At 35.1% G+C, this 13,174-nt stretch overlaps 1 pseudogene across 1 annotated transcript in view; it reads right to left on the bottom strand.

Moving 5' to 3' along the window:
- Positions 1-2,455: 2,455 nt before the first annotated feature.
- Positions 2,456-13,174, bottom strand: part of LOC149533981 (MADS-box transcription factor 23-like) — a 203,381-nt pseudogene continuing 192,662 nt past the window's right edge. The window contains exons 6-8 of the transcript XR_016356697.1: positions 3,456-3,500; positions 3,181-3,371; positions 2,456-2,769 (exon numbers count right to left, since the gene is read on the bottom strand). The product of XR_016356697.1 is annotated as an MADS-box transcription factor 23-like (transcript). The remainder of the gene's footprint in view (positions 2,770-3,180; positions 3,372-3,455; positions 3,501-13,174) is intronic.

The following is a 13,174-nucleotide window of genomic DNA, read 5'->3' as shown; positions in this document are numbered from 1 at the left end:
TTTGAAGGAGAAATAAAATGCATTTAGATAGCATGAGTACATCATTCAACATTCTTGTTATTAGTACTTCTTGGTACTATTGTCATACTTTTTGCATTTCATGTCTTACCTCATGATTAAACATTTTCATTTCAACTAGTTTATCATTTTTCAATTTAATTATAAAACTAAGTGTATAGTTAGATACAAGATTTTTAACTTAATAATTTCTATAAAACATTTTTCTTAGATGAATCATTTTGACTTTTATATGGATCGATTACATGGATTGTAAAACATGATTTTTTTAATTTTTAAAAACTATGATTTATATTATTTAAAATCAAATTATTAGCCTTTGATTATTTTTAAGATTTTTAATATTATATTTTACAAATTATTTTTTTATTCATTTAAAAATATTATATATACTTATATTAGCAAATCTTATAAGAATACTATTATATATATATTATTATTATTATAAAAATACTATATAATATTTTTATTAATTTTAATATTTTTTATACTATAATAAATTTATTAAATGAAAACTCAATTTATACTAAAGCTAAAACTAAGGAAGTACTAACTTGTTTAGAATATGACTTATTATAAGGAGGATCTATAATTAGGATGAACACACTCTATATAAAAGATGACAGCTGAAGTTGTTTGTCATTCATCAAGTATTTGCAAGGAGTAAAACGGGACAATGTATTTAGATTTTGCCACTTGTCTTTCATTATAATTGTGAGATTTCGAGCTTGGAAATAATTCATCTATTACTATATAATTTTTGTTTTCATTTCAATCACAAAATTTAGATTTAAATAAACAAACATTATCTTTAATAAATTTAAAGATAAAAAAGAATTGAATGATGATACACTACTTCATGAATCATTTTCAATCTCAAATTTTCATTAGCTTATACGTTTGTAATGTGCTTTATTGCAAAAAAAAGGAAAGAAAGAAAGAAGAAAAAAGCTCCACCATTATACCATAAACATAAAATTTGACAAGTCAAATGTAAGATGACTAATACAAAGAATGCATATACCGAAAATACAGTGAGAGACACTTGTCCTAATCACTTCAGTGAATTCGATAATAATGTCCAATGACAAAATTGAATATGATGGCATAGAACATACCATATTTAAGTGAATATGATGGATATAGATGAACATTTCTTTTCTAGATATATATTTTAGGGTAAACAGGAATTCACAATAAAAACAAATCCAATTTGTATAACTAGATGGCAAGAAATGTTACTCCTACATTTCTTTATTAGAGCTAACTTTTGATCATACTCTTTCATTACAATTGGAATCATTTTAAGATTGACTTTAGGACAAAAGGGAGCTTTTGATCATGCTTTTTCATTATAAATGGAATAAGTTTAAGATTGACTTGAGGATAAAAGGGAGCTGTAGAGTGTAGAATAACTTCGTGTTTTCATGTGATTGCTTAATTGCCATCTCTGCTTAAATCTAGGCAGTTCTAGTGTTTAGAAAAAGCTATGGGAGAAAATGGGAGCTTAATGAAGAAAGCTAGAAGTATCTTCATAAACAAATATCTTATTTTTCATTGGCATAACATTTTGCATCTATATTTTATTTACAACAAACAATATTAATTTATTCTTAAAAAAATTGAGAGTAATGATTAAAAATGAGCACAAAATTTTATTTTAATGGGGTCATCAACTCCACATATTACTCCTAAAAATAAGCCTAGCAGCAGATGAAAACATGCTCTAAGGTAGAAGTTTGAGAGGTGTGAAATTTCTTGCAATTAGAAAGATAATGAATGATTATTAGAAATCATGCCATATTAACTATGTTTTAAATTTTAAACAAGTAATACAAGTCATCTGTATTTTTAAAATTGATGCATAATAATATTCATATAGTTCATATTTCAAGTTTGAAATTATCAAAATCTTTAAAGATTAGAAAATTAATAGTCTTTATATTTCTACGAAGATAAAAAGATAAATCATATTTCTAGTTGGATATTTTTGTTTTGCACATAAAATTTCACAAAAATACTAAAAGAATTATTCTAAACTAGTCTCCTCAACCCTATAAATGTTGAAAACTCAGCTCTTTAACGCAGAACTGTGGAAGCTTGACTCCATTAACAATTCACCGTAAACACAGGGAAATAAAATTATAAATATTTTAAATTTCTCAATAATTCGGTGAAGTTATTTTGCTTATGCCTATAAGAAATCTACCGGAAAAATAAGAGACACCAACCGATCGTTCTCACAGAGAACAAAAGATTATCAAGCAATCATTATCTATATTCACCAAGAAGGGTTAGGAATTTTGCTCTTAGACAATTTTATGGCCAAGTAGACTTTGCATCAGCATATCCGAATTCAGTGGCAGTAGCGTATCTTTAATTTTAAATGTTCTCTTAAAAAAATGTAATGCAATTTTCTAAATAGAAAAATCCGAAGGAAATCAGAAATTCAATATATTATATTAGTGTTGAATCACAGCTGACTTATATCCTGCCCATTTGAATGCAGAGACTTATATCCATCATCCTTAAGTATACCTTAAAATTCAAGGAACACCATCACGGCATCAATTTTTTTTCTTTTAAACTCAGTAAATACAATTGTCCAAGAATGAGTACAGAGAAAGCACAAAAAAATAGAACAGCTTTTAAAGCATAACTGATTCTGAAAGATAGAGGCCAGCCATCTGCCATTTGTTGCAGACGACAGTCGCATTTATTATGACATCACATATATATAATAATTTCACTCTGCGGATAAAGCATATGAAATATCAGAAAAATATGAGAATCCTTGCCAGCGAATAGTTATCCAAGTTCTATCACACAATAAAATCAGAATTAAATTACAGTTCTAAGTCAACGTCAAATCTGTAATCCCTGACTATATTTTAATTTTAGTATCTGCGGCAAATAATTTTCTAATTCTAATGTTCTTGACATAATGTGTATCTTTCATCTCGAAAACAAGTATAGAGAACGATTATCATCGTAATTCAGGTCATAAGCTCCATAATCAGAAGAATTGATGATGAATATAAAACCAGGTTTCAAATAGACAAACTGAAACAGAAAACAATTTTTTTCGTAATTATCTTATCAACAGTGAAAAATAACCAATAATTCCAATCAAACAGAATATAAAACGCCGAATTAACCAACCCCAATTGCAAGGAAGTGTCTGAAACTTCATTGTGCTGAATAGTGCTTGTTTTGTGTCGGCTCATTGAAGTGCAAGAATTATGTATACTACCAGATGACTGAGGATGATCATGAGCCTCCGAAGGCTCAATCAACAAGAATTCCGCTGCAGTATTGTTCTCCGAATTGGAGCGCAGTTTCAACTGTTCAACCTGCAGACTAACCTTTTGTTTTAATAAATCGGAAGAATACAGGACGAAGAAATACAAATGCCAAACACGAGAAGACATTGATACCTTCAGGTGAAGTCTAGCATTCTCCTCCTCAATTCGGCTTCGCTGCTTACAATACAATTGAGCCAACCAAAAAAATCAATGTATCTTCTAATACAGAAATAATTTGCGCTAAAAGAAAGCTTCTCTTCAAGTCCATCGTCAAGCTTCAACAACTGATATTGCTGAGAGATGATGCCCAATGGTCAAGTCTCTAATCTGTTCACATACTGCTAAGGCTGATATCTATTCAGATCAATGCATTTTCTGTTACAAATGGGTTTTGCAAATCTGAGATGAATAATAAGATTTTTCATGTTGGAATATTTAATACGGTTGTTGTTTGCCCCTGGAGCCAAACACCCACCTACCACCCTGAACGTTCAGAAAATTTATTACAGGCAGGTGAGATTTTGAAATCGAAAATGAGAGGGAAAATAATTTTGCTGACAACAAAAGGAATGTTTTATCATTCTTTCAATCAGTCAGTAGGAGAAGTCGAAGAGCTCAGAAGTTGCAGAGCAGAGAAGGCAGAGAGAAAAGTGATCAGCAGATCAGTCGTTGCAGAGACAAAAGGAATCATTGTCGTGCCTGCAGTTGCACATGGTTCTACCTGTCATTCTGTAAGTTTATAGTTCATAGTTTATTGTTTTCATTCGTCCTGTTGAAGCAGTGATTGCTCTAGGTGTTATTGTATGCAGCCATTAGAGCTGCAAGTTTGAAGTTTTATTAGTTTAAAATTTTAGGGTTATATTAGGGTTTTCTGGTTGAAGCCGAATGCTCCCAGTTTTGTAATAGTTTGAATCCAAGTTGAATAAAAAGCTAGCAGGCATACTTGAATCCATTATTGTCCTTCTTCTATTCATTGCATTTTGGAAAGTTTATTTGAAAGTTTGAAGCTTTGGATATCTGGTTTTAATGGTGGAAATATTCATGTTATAAGTTTGCACTCGGTATTGTCTTTGGTAGAAGTCATTTTCTGTAGTGGCTACCGAGTACACTCAGTGCCTTCTTCTATCGGATTTCTCTCTCTAGTGGCTACCGAGTTCACTCGGTAATTTCTTTGTCTACCGAGCTCACTCGGTAATCTCTTTGGTTACCGAGTTGTGTGTCCTTCATTTACCGAGCTAACTCAATAAACTCTCCTGCTGCTTATTCTCTTTGGTTACCAAGCAAAATTTATCACTCGGTAATAGTTGTTCCCGAGCAAGTTTTAGGGTTAGGTTGTTTTTGTGAGAAATTTTTAATATTTCTCACATGGTATCAGAGCCTTGAGGCCCCACATCCAAAATGAGTTAGGGCATTTATTTGCTTGAGATATTTATCATGGCAAGAGATGCAGGAAAGATATGGCATCAGCCACCATCATTTAATGGACAGAATTATGATACATTTGCAAAGAAAATGAAGACCATTATGGTAGCAAATGATTTGTGGGAGTTTGTGGTCAATGGATTCAATGATGTGAATGATCCAACTCAGAATGTTGTTCTCACAAATGCACAAAAGACTCATTTGAAAGAGTCAAGGAGGAAGGATGCTAAGGCATTAAGTTTGATTGAAGCAGCAATGACAGAGACAATATTCCCAAAGATTGCAGAAGCTAACTATGCAAAGGACGCATGGAATATCCTTGAGACAAACTTCAAGGGGACTAATAAAGTCCGTACTGTAAAGGTACAGAACGTAAGGAGGGAGTTTGAGAACCTTCAAATGAAAGAAAATGAATCAATTGCCGACTTCAGTTCAAGGACCTCCAATGTGATTAACCAGCTGAAGTCAAATGGAGAAGACTATCAAGAGCAAAGGATAGTGGAAAAGATATTGAGGAGTTTACCTCATAAATATGACCATTTGGTCATGACAATAGAAGAGGCAAAAGACCTCACTGTTTTGACAATGGATGAGTTGATGGGTACACTTCAAACCCATGAGCATAGGATCAACAGATCTACTTCTTCATCTTACCAAGAGCAAGCATTCAAGGCTCAATCAAATCCAAGAGGAAGGGGGAAAGGAAGAAATGGCTCAGGCAGAAACTCCAGAGGTAGAGGCCGAGGTAATGGAGGACAAAGGAATGCTGCAACAGAAAGCTCAGGAAGAGCAGATGGAGCAAGTAGCTCACAAAATACTTCAAGAGGAGGTAAGAAAAACTACAACTCAAATAAGAGTAATGTAGAATGCTACTACTGTCATGAATATGAGCATTATGCAAATGAATACTAGAAGAAGAAGAATGATCAGTCAGGACAAGCAAATGTGGCTGATGTGAACATGGGAAGTGGACCCAATGCTGCTGCCTTCATCATGTGTAATGTTGGTGAAGAAGGAAGCCCAGAGGTTTGGTACCTCGACAGTGGATGTAGCAACCACATGAGTGGTAATGAAACCTTGTTTTCATTCATTGACAAGAGTTCCAAATCAGAAATTAAGATGGGTAACAATGGAACCCTACCAGTTGTGGGTAAAGGATCTATTATGGTCTGCACCAAGAAATGTGAGAAAAGGGAAATACAAAAAGTGTATTTCGCCCCTGGTATGAAGCACAATTTGATGAGCATTAGTCAGCTCATTCAAAATGGATACAAAGTGCTGATGGAGAATGACATGTGTGTCATTCAAGAAAAGGATGGGAGCAAGAATTTACTTGCAGCAGTTCAAATGACCAAGGACAAAATGTTTCCCTTGAGGATTGAGACATGTTTCTCATCTCAAGTTAGTGCTGCACCTCCCACACAATCAGCTCTAAGGAGTGTGATTGAAGACCCCTCACGGCTATGGCACCTTAGGTATGGTCATCTTGGCTATGCTGGTTTAAATTTGTTGTCAAATATAAGAATGGTAGAAGGTTTGCCACGAATAGGAAATTCATATGACAAGTGTGAGGCTTGTATTTCGGGTAAGCAACATAGGCTTCCCTTTAATTCTGAAAATTCTAGGAAGGCTAGATATCCATTAGAATTAGTGCATACTGACCTAGTCGGTCCTATGCAAGTTACTTCCATTGGGGGGAGTACATATTTTATGACATTCATTGATGATTCCAGTCGTAGAACATGGGTGTATTTCTTAAAGAATAAATCTGACACATTTGATAAATTTGTAGAATTTAAAGCCCAGGCTAAAAGACAATGTGGACATTATATCAAGGTCCTTAGATTAGATAGAGGAGGGGACTATACTTCCAATTCTTTTGTAAATTTTTGCAGGAAACATGGCATAAAGAAAGAGCTCACAGCCAGCTATACACCACAGCAGAATGGAGTGGCTCAAAGAAAGAATAGGACCATCGTTGAAATGACAAGGAGCATGATGAAAGAGAAAGGTCTCCCAACTGAATTTTGGGGAGAGGCTGTAGCAATAGCAGTTTACCTAATTAATAGATGTCCTACAAAGGCAGTCCATGACAAAATTCCAATAGAAGCTTGGTCACGAATAAGATGGACAGTTGAACACTTAAGGGTGTTTGGATGTGTAGCATATGCATATGTGCCTAAAGAGCAAAGGCAGAACTTTGATGACAAAAGTGTGAAATGCATTTTCACAGGGTATAGCCCAGAATCAAAGGCATACAGATTGTATGAGCCACTGAACAACAAGATGATGCTTTCAAGAGATGTGGAATTTCTTGAAAATCAGTCTTGGTATAGTTCAATTGATGAGTCACCAAGCATTTCTAGTAAAGTGCCATTTATGAATAAAGAGGATGGTGATGAACAGTAAGAAGGAGTAGATAGAAGGAAAGGCAAGCAGCCTCGGTCATTACCGAGCTCCTCTAAGCATGATCGAGTGTTAATACCAAGAAGCGGCAGTGAAAATTCTAATCCCACACTCTCCTCCCTGCTACCAAGAAAGACCAAGAGTCTTAGGGAGATATACCAAGATGAAAGGTATAAAGATTATGATGAGAGTGTTAATTTTGCATTATTTTCTCATAGTGATCCAATTTATTTTGAAGAAGCTATTAAAGAAAAGAAATGTTGTAAGGCCATGGATGAGGAAATAGATGCTATAGAAAGGAATGAGACATGGGAGCTAACTGATTTGCCTCCCAAGAAGCAAATGATTGGAGTGAAATGGGTCTATAAGACCAAATGCAATGCTGAAGGCAAGATTGATAGGCATAAGGCAAGGCTGGTAGTCAAGGGCTACAAACAGCAGTATGGCAGAGATTATGATGAGAACTATGCCCGAGTTGCAAGAATATGTGGAGCAGCCACTTGGTTATGAAGCTGCAGGTGAAGAGAACAAAGTATATAGATTGAACAAAGCTCTCTATGGGCTCAAGCAAGCTCCACGGGCATGGTACAACAGGATTGACTCATATTTGATGAGTAATGGCTTTAGCAAAAGCAATGGTGAGCCTACTCTCTACATGAAGACAACAAATGGTAATGTGTTGATTGTTGTCTTGTATGTAGATGATTTAATTTTTACTGGTAATAACAAGGCTCTAATTGGTGAGTTCAAAGAGGTCATGAAAAATGAATTTGAGATGATAGACCTAGGTCTCTTGAAATACTTTCTAGGCATAGAAGTAAAACAAATGCATGATGGTATCTTCATCTCTCAAGAAAAGTATGCAGGGTAGATCTTGGAGAGATTCAAAATGCAGAATAGTAAGGCAGCCCCCACACCAACAGCAGTAGGTCTAAAGTTGAGCAAGGAAGACTCTAGCAAGAGAGTGGATCCAACACTATACAAGAGTATGGTTGGAATTCTAATGTATTTGACTGCAACTCGGCCAGACCTAATGCATGCAGTAAGTCTGATTTCCAGATTTATGGGAACACCAAAGGATTCCCATTGGCAAGCAGGAAAAAGGATCCTAAAGTATGTGAAAGGTACCCAGGGATTTGGGATTTTGTATACTACAAATGATGAATTCAAGTTGGTTGGTTACATAGATAGTGATTGGGTTGAAAGTATAGATGACAAGAAGAGCACTTTCGGATACATCTTTCATATGGGGATCGGGTGCAATTTCATGGGCATCCGAGAAGCAACCCATTGTTGCTCAATCTAAAACAGAGGCTGAATACATAGCAGCAAATGCAGCAGCATGTCAAGCAATTTGGCTAAGGAGGATCTTGACAAATTTGAATGAAACGCAAGAGGATGAAACCACAATCTATTGTGACAACATCTCATCAATTACATTGTCTAAGAATCCAGTCGTCCATGGGAGAAGCAAACATATAGAGATCAGATATCACTTCATCATAGAGCTGGCAGAGAATGGGGATATCAAAATTGAATATTGCAAGTCTGAGCAGCAGCTAGCAGACATTTTTACCAAGCCATTAGGCATTGGATGTTTTGTACACCTAAGAGACAGTCTTGGTGTAGTTGATTTGGATCAGCAGTGATCCTTGTTTTTTTGGCTCGGGGCAAAGGGGGAGTGTTGGAATATTTAATATGGTTGTTGTTTGCCCTTGGACCCAAATGCCCACCTACCACCCTGAACTTTCAAAAAATTTATTACGGGCAGATGAGATTTTGAAACCGAAAATGAGAGGGAAAATAATTTTGCTGACGACAAAAGGATAATTTTATCATTCATTCAATCAGTTAGTAGGAGAAGAAGTTGCAGAGCAGAGAAGGTAGAGAGAAAAGTGATCAGCAAATCAGTCGTTGCAGAGACAGAAGGAATCATTGTCGTGCCTGCAGTTGCACATGGTTCTACCTGTCATTCTGTAAGTTCATAGTTCATAGTTTATTGTTTAGATTCGTCCTGTTGAAGCAGTGATTGCTCCAAGCGTTATTGTATGCAGCCATTAGAGCTGCAAGTTTAAAGTTTTATCAGTTTAAAATTTTAGGGTTATATTAGGGTTTTCTGGTTGAAGCTGAATGCTCCCAGTTTTGTAATAGTTTGAATCCAAGTTGAATAAAAAGCTAGTAGGCATACTTGAATCCATTATTGTCCTTCTTCTATTCATTGCATTTTGGAAAGTTTATTTGAAAGTTTGAAGCTTTGGATATCTGGTTTTAATGGTGCAAATATTCATGTTATAAGTTTGCACTTGGTATTGTCTTTGGTAGAATTCATTCTCTACAGTGGCTACCGAGTACACTCGATGCCTTCTTCTACTGGCTTCCTCTCTCCAATGGCTACCGAGTTCAGTCGGTAATCACATTGTCTACCGAGTTCACTCGGTAATTTCTTTGTCTACCGAGTTCACTCGGTAATCACATTGTCTGCCGAGTTCACTCGGTAATCTCTTTGTCTGCCGAGCTCACTCGGTATCCTTTGGTTACCGAGTTGTGTGTCCTTCATTTATCGAGCTAACTCGATAAACTCTCCTGCCGCTTATTCTCTTTGGTTACTGAGAAAAATTTATCACTCGGTAATAGTTGTTCCTGAGCAAGTTTTAGGGTTAGGTTGTTTTTGTGAGAAATTTTTAATATCTCTCACATTTCATGTTTCAAAGTGCATGTAGTTAATTGGTAGAGCACTATAAATTTAATGCGCATTGTGTCTTCTTTGTCTTCTTTTCTTTATTCTATTTTCTTCATTTCATTTGCTCTACTATAATTTGCAATTGGTATAACAGCTCATAGGTGGTTTTGCTGGTTGGAAAATTGGTGTCACTTTAGAGAAATTCATAGGTCAGAGTTTTGTGTAAGGTGGAAATGTATTCAGTACTGATAAGAGCAGGATCTATCATTCGCGCTTGAAGGGAAAGTGAAGAAGCCAACTACATTGGAAGAAACTCAATCAGAAGGCAAGCAAGATGATTTTCCTCTCCTTGTCCACAAGTATACTATTCACTCTTTCAGCAGAGAAGATTTCGCAAGAATTGCGGGAAAAACTTAATAATAGATAATAGATAATGATATAGAATCTTTCTTTTATCAGTTATTAACTTTTGCATGAACATATGGATTTTCTTGTCGCTATTCTCGATGACTTTCTTCATCTCATCTTGGAATAACATCATCCAACCTCTCGCTGAGGTAAATAGGGAAGAGAATGACATCTTGCATAGGGCTCGGCATGTGATTGACCTAACTAAAGAATAGGTTCGCAAGCATTTCTATATGGAGTCTCTACCTCATATCACTACACTACAAGCACCTTCCAAGCTGAAGAAAGGAAAGGGGACTAAGGTTACTATTCCTACATTAGAAGAGAAGTCTCCAGTTAGATCGAAGACGGTCTACAGACACAAAAGGGAGGTGGATTATATTGAAAGAGAGGAGAAATAAAAAATAAGGTGCACCCTTAAGAGGTTGAAGATCTAAAAATAAAAGTTCTTATGATATACTGATGCTCAAAGAAATAATAAACAAAGCATAAACAACAACAGAAATTATAATAAAAACTGTGTTACAATTTTGAAAATACAGAATACATTATAAAGAAATCAACTAAAGCACTTAACCTTGACTGTTGATCAATGAAGATAATAAAAATTCCTAAACAATAGCATGTAAAGAGATTGCATGAAAATCAGAGTTTCGCATTATATGCAAACTAATTAACAAATAATTAAAAATAATAATAAATGATCCTTGTGAAGCTATATACAACATTTAGTTTTATTAAACATAAAATTTAATTAATTAATCTAAATTAATACATTTTGAATGCATTGAAATGCATCACCACTACATGCACATGCAATAAAGTGGTGCATGCAAGCAGTGTAAGTGCATGCATTCAATCTTCTCCTGCATGAACAATGGGAATGAGACCGAGTTGAGTTCTCAAGGTAGTAAAATTGGATGTAGTGAGCGCTTTGGTGAAGATATTAGCAACTTGCTCAGAAGTTGGACGAAACTGTAACTCTACGGTACCATTCTGAACCAAATCTTGAATGAAGTGATGGTAGATTTCAATGGGCTTCGATCTAGCATGAAACACTTGATTCTTTGTCGTTGCAATGACACTACTATTATCACAAAAAATAGTTGTAGGATGTTCTTGAACCAAATACAAATCTTGTAGAATCCTTCAAATCCAAATTGCTTGACAACCGGTTGTTGCTACTACAATATACTCTGCTTCTGTTGAAGAGAGAGTCATGGTTGCCTGCTTCTTACTACTCCATGAAACAAATCTAGAACCAAGCGAGAAAACATAACCGGGGGTTGATTTTTGATCATCCATTGAACCAACTCAATTAGAATTCATGTAACCAACCAACTCAAACTTATCATTGGGAGAATAATGAATATCAAAATTGTGTGTACCACTCACACACCTTAAGATTCTTTTGGCAGCTCACTAATAAGACTCGTGGATCTTGCATAAACTGAAAGATGAGGCTCATGGAATACATAATATTAGGTCTCATTGTCGTAAGGTATATGAGGCTCTTAATCAAACTTCTATATAATGTAGATCAACATGGGGACTTGGATCATCGTTGGTTAACTTTTCACCAAGGGCGATAGAGGTAGCAACTGTCGTGCATGACATCATTCTAAATCACTTCAATAAATCAAAAACATTCTTGGTTTGAGAAATGGATATACCATGAGGTTGTTGCTACACCTCTACCCAAAGAAAATAATGCATAAGTCCAAAATCTAATATCTCAAATGCTTGTTTCATTTCTTCTTTGAATTACTCAATAAGAGATGGGCTATTACATGTAAAAATGAGATCTAAAACATAAAGAAAAATAATTAAAGTGTCATTACCCACATGTTGGATATAAAGGGTTGGCTCTAAAGGACTTCAAATGAATCCTTTCTTCAAGAAATAACTATCAATTTGTGCATACCAAGCATGTGGTGCTTACTTCAATCCATAGAGTTATTTTCTCAACTTGTAACGAAGTGCTTTTTTCCTAAAATTTTATAGCCAATAGGCTGATGCACATAAATCTATTCATCAATATAACCATTTAGGAAAGTTGATTTTACATCCATCTAATAGATTCGCCACTTGTTTTGAGTAGCAATAGACAATATAATTTTAACTGTATCAAACCTAGCAACTAGAGAAAAAGTCTCTAAACAATTTACTCCAAGTGTTTGTGCGATTCCTTTAGCAACTAGTCTAGCTTTGTGTCTTTCCACAGAACCATCAGCATGATATTTCACCTTGTAAATCCATTTGACACCAATCACCTGTTTGTCTTTTGGAAGTGGACCTAATTCCCATGTATCATTTTTCTCAATAGCATGCATTTCTTCATTCATAGCATCAATCCGCATTGGTTCCATCACAACTTCTTCATACACAAAAGGTTCAACTTTAATGAAACTTAACAATGCAAAGTTAGCAAATAAAGCCACAGTAGAGCTCCTCTGATATATTTCATTTAAACTTTAAACCTTTTGTGAGGAACTTGGACTATATTGTGAGTTTAAACTTTTACCTGCAGAGGAACTTGGTGAGCTTGGTAGACTTGGACTTGAGCTTCCACTTGAGCTTGTGGGGAGAGGACGGACTTGAACATCTTCATTACCCATGATGAATGGTGTAGATTGTTGAACTTCTTTCTTCTATATCTATACTCCCCATTCATCAAACACCACATCTCGACTAATAATCCATTGCTCTGTGTCAAGTTCATAAAATTTATATCCTTTGGTGGAATCTAAATATCCCACAAAGATAGAAAGTTAGAATTTTGCATCTAACTTTTTCATCTTTTGAATAGGAACATGAACTACATATTGTAATTTTCTAATCATAGACCTGTACAATGTTTGATTTACTTCAGCAAACTCATCAATTTTGGATAGTTTATGTCCTGTCACCATGGGAGTACTAACTGGTTTTGAAT

This window comes from Cupressus sempervirens, chromosome 10, assembly GCF_028749045.1.
Source record: "Cupressus sempervirens isolate cs-2001-9-10 chromosome 10, ASM2874904v1, whole genome shotgun sequence".
Taxonomy (NCBI): Eukaryota; Viridiplantae; Streptophyta; class Pinopsida; order Cupressales; family Cupressaceae; genus Cupressus; species Cupressus sempervirens.
The sequence above is the reverse complement of the archived record's forward strand: the minus strand, read 5'-3'. Positions and strand labels throughout refer to the sequence as shown.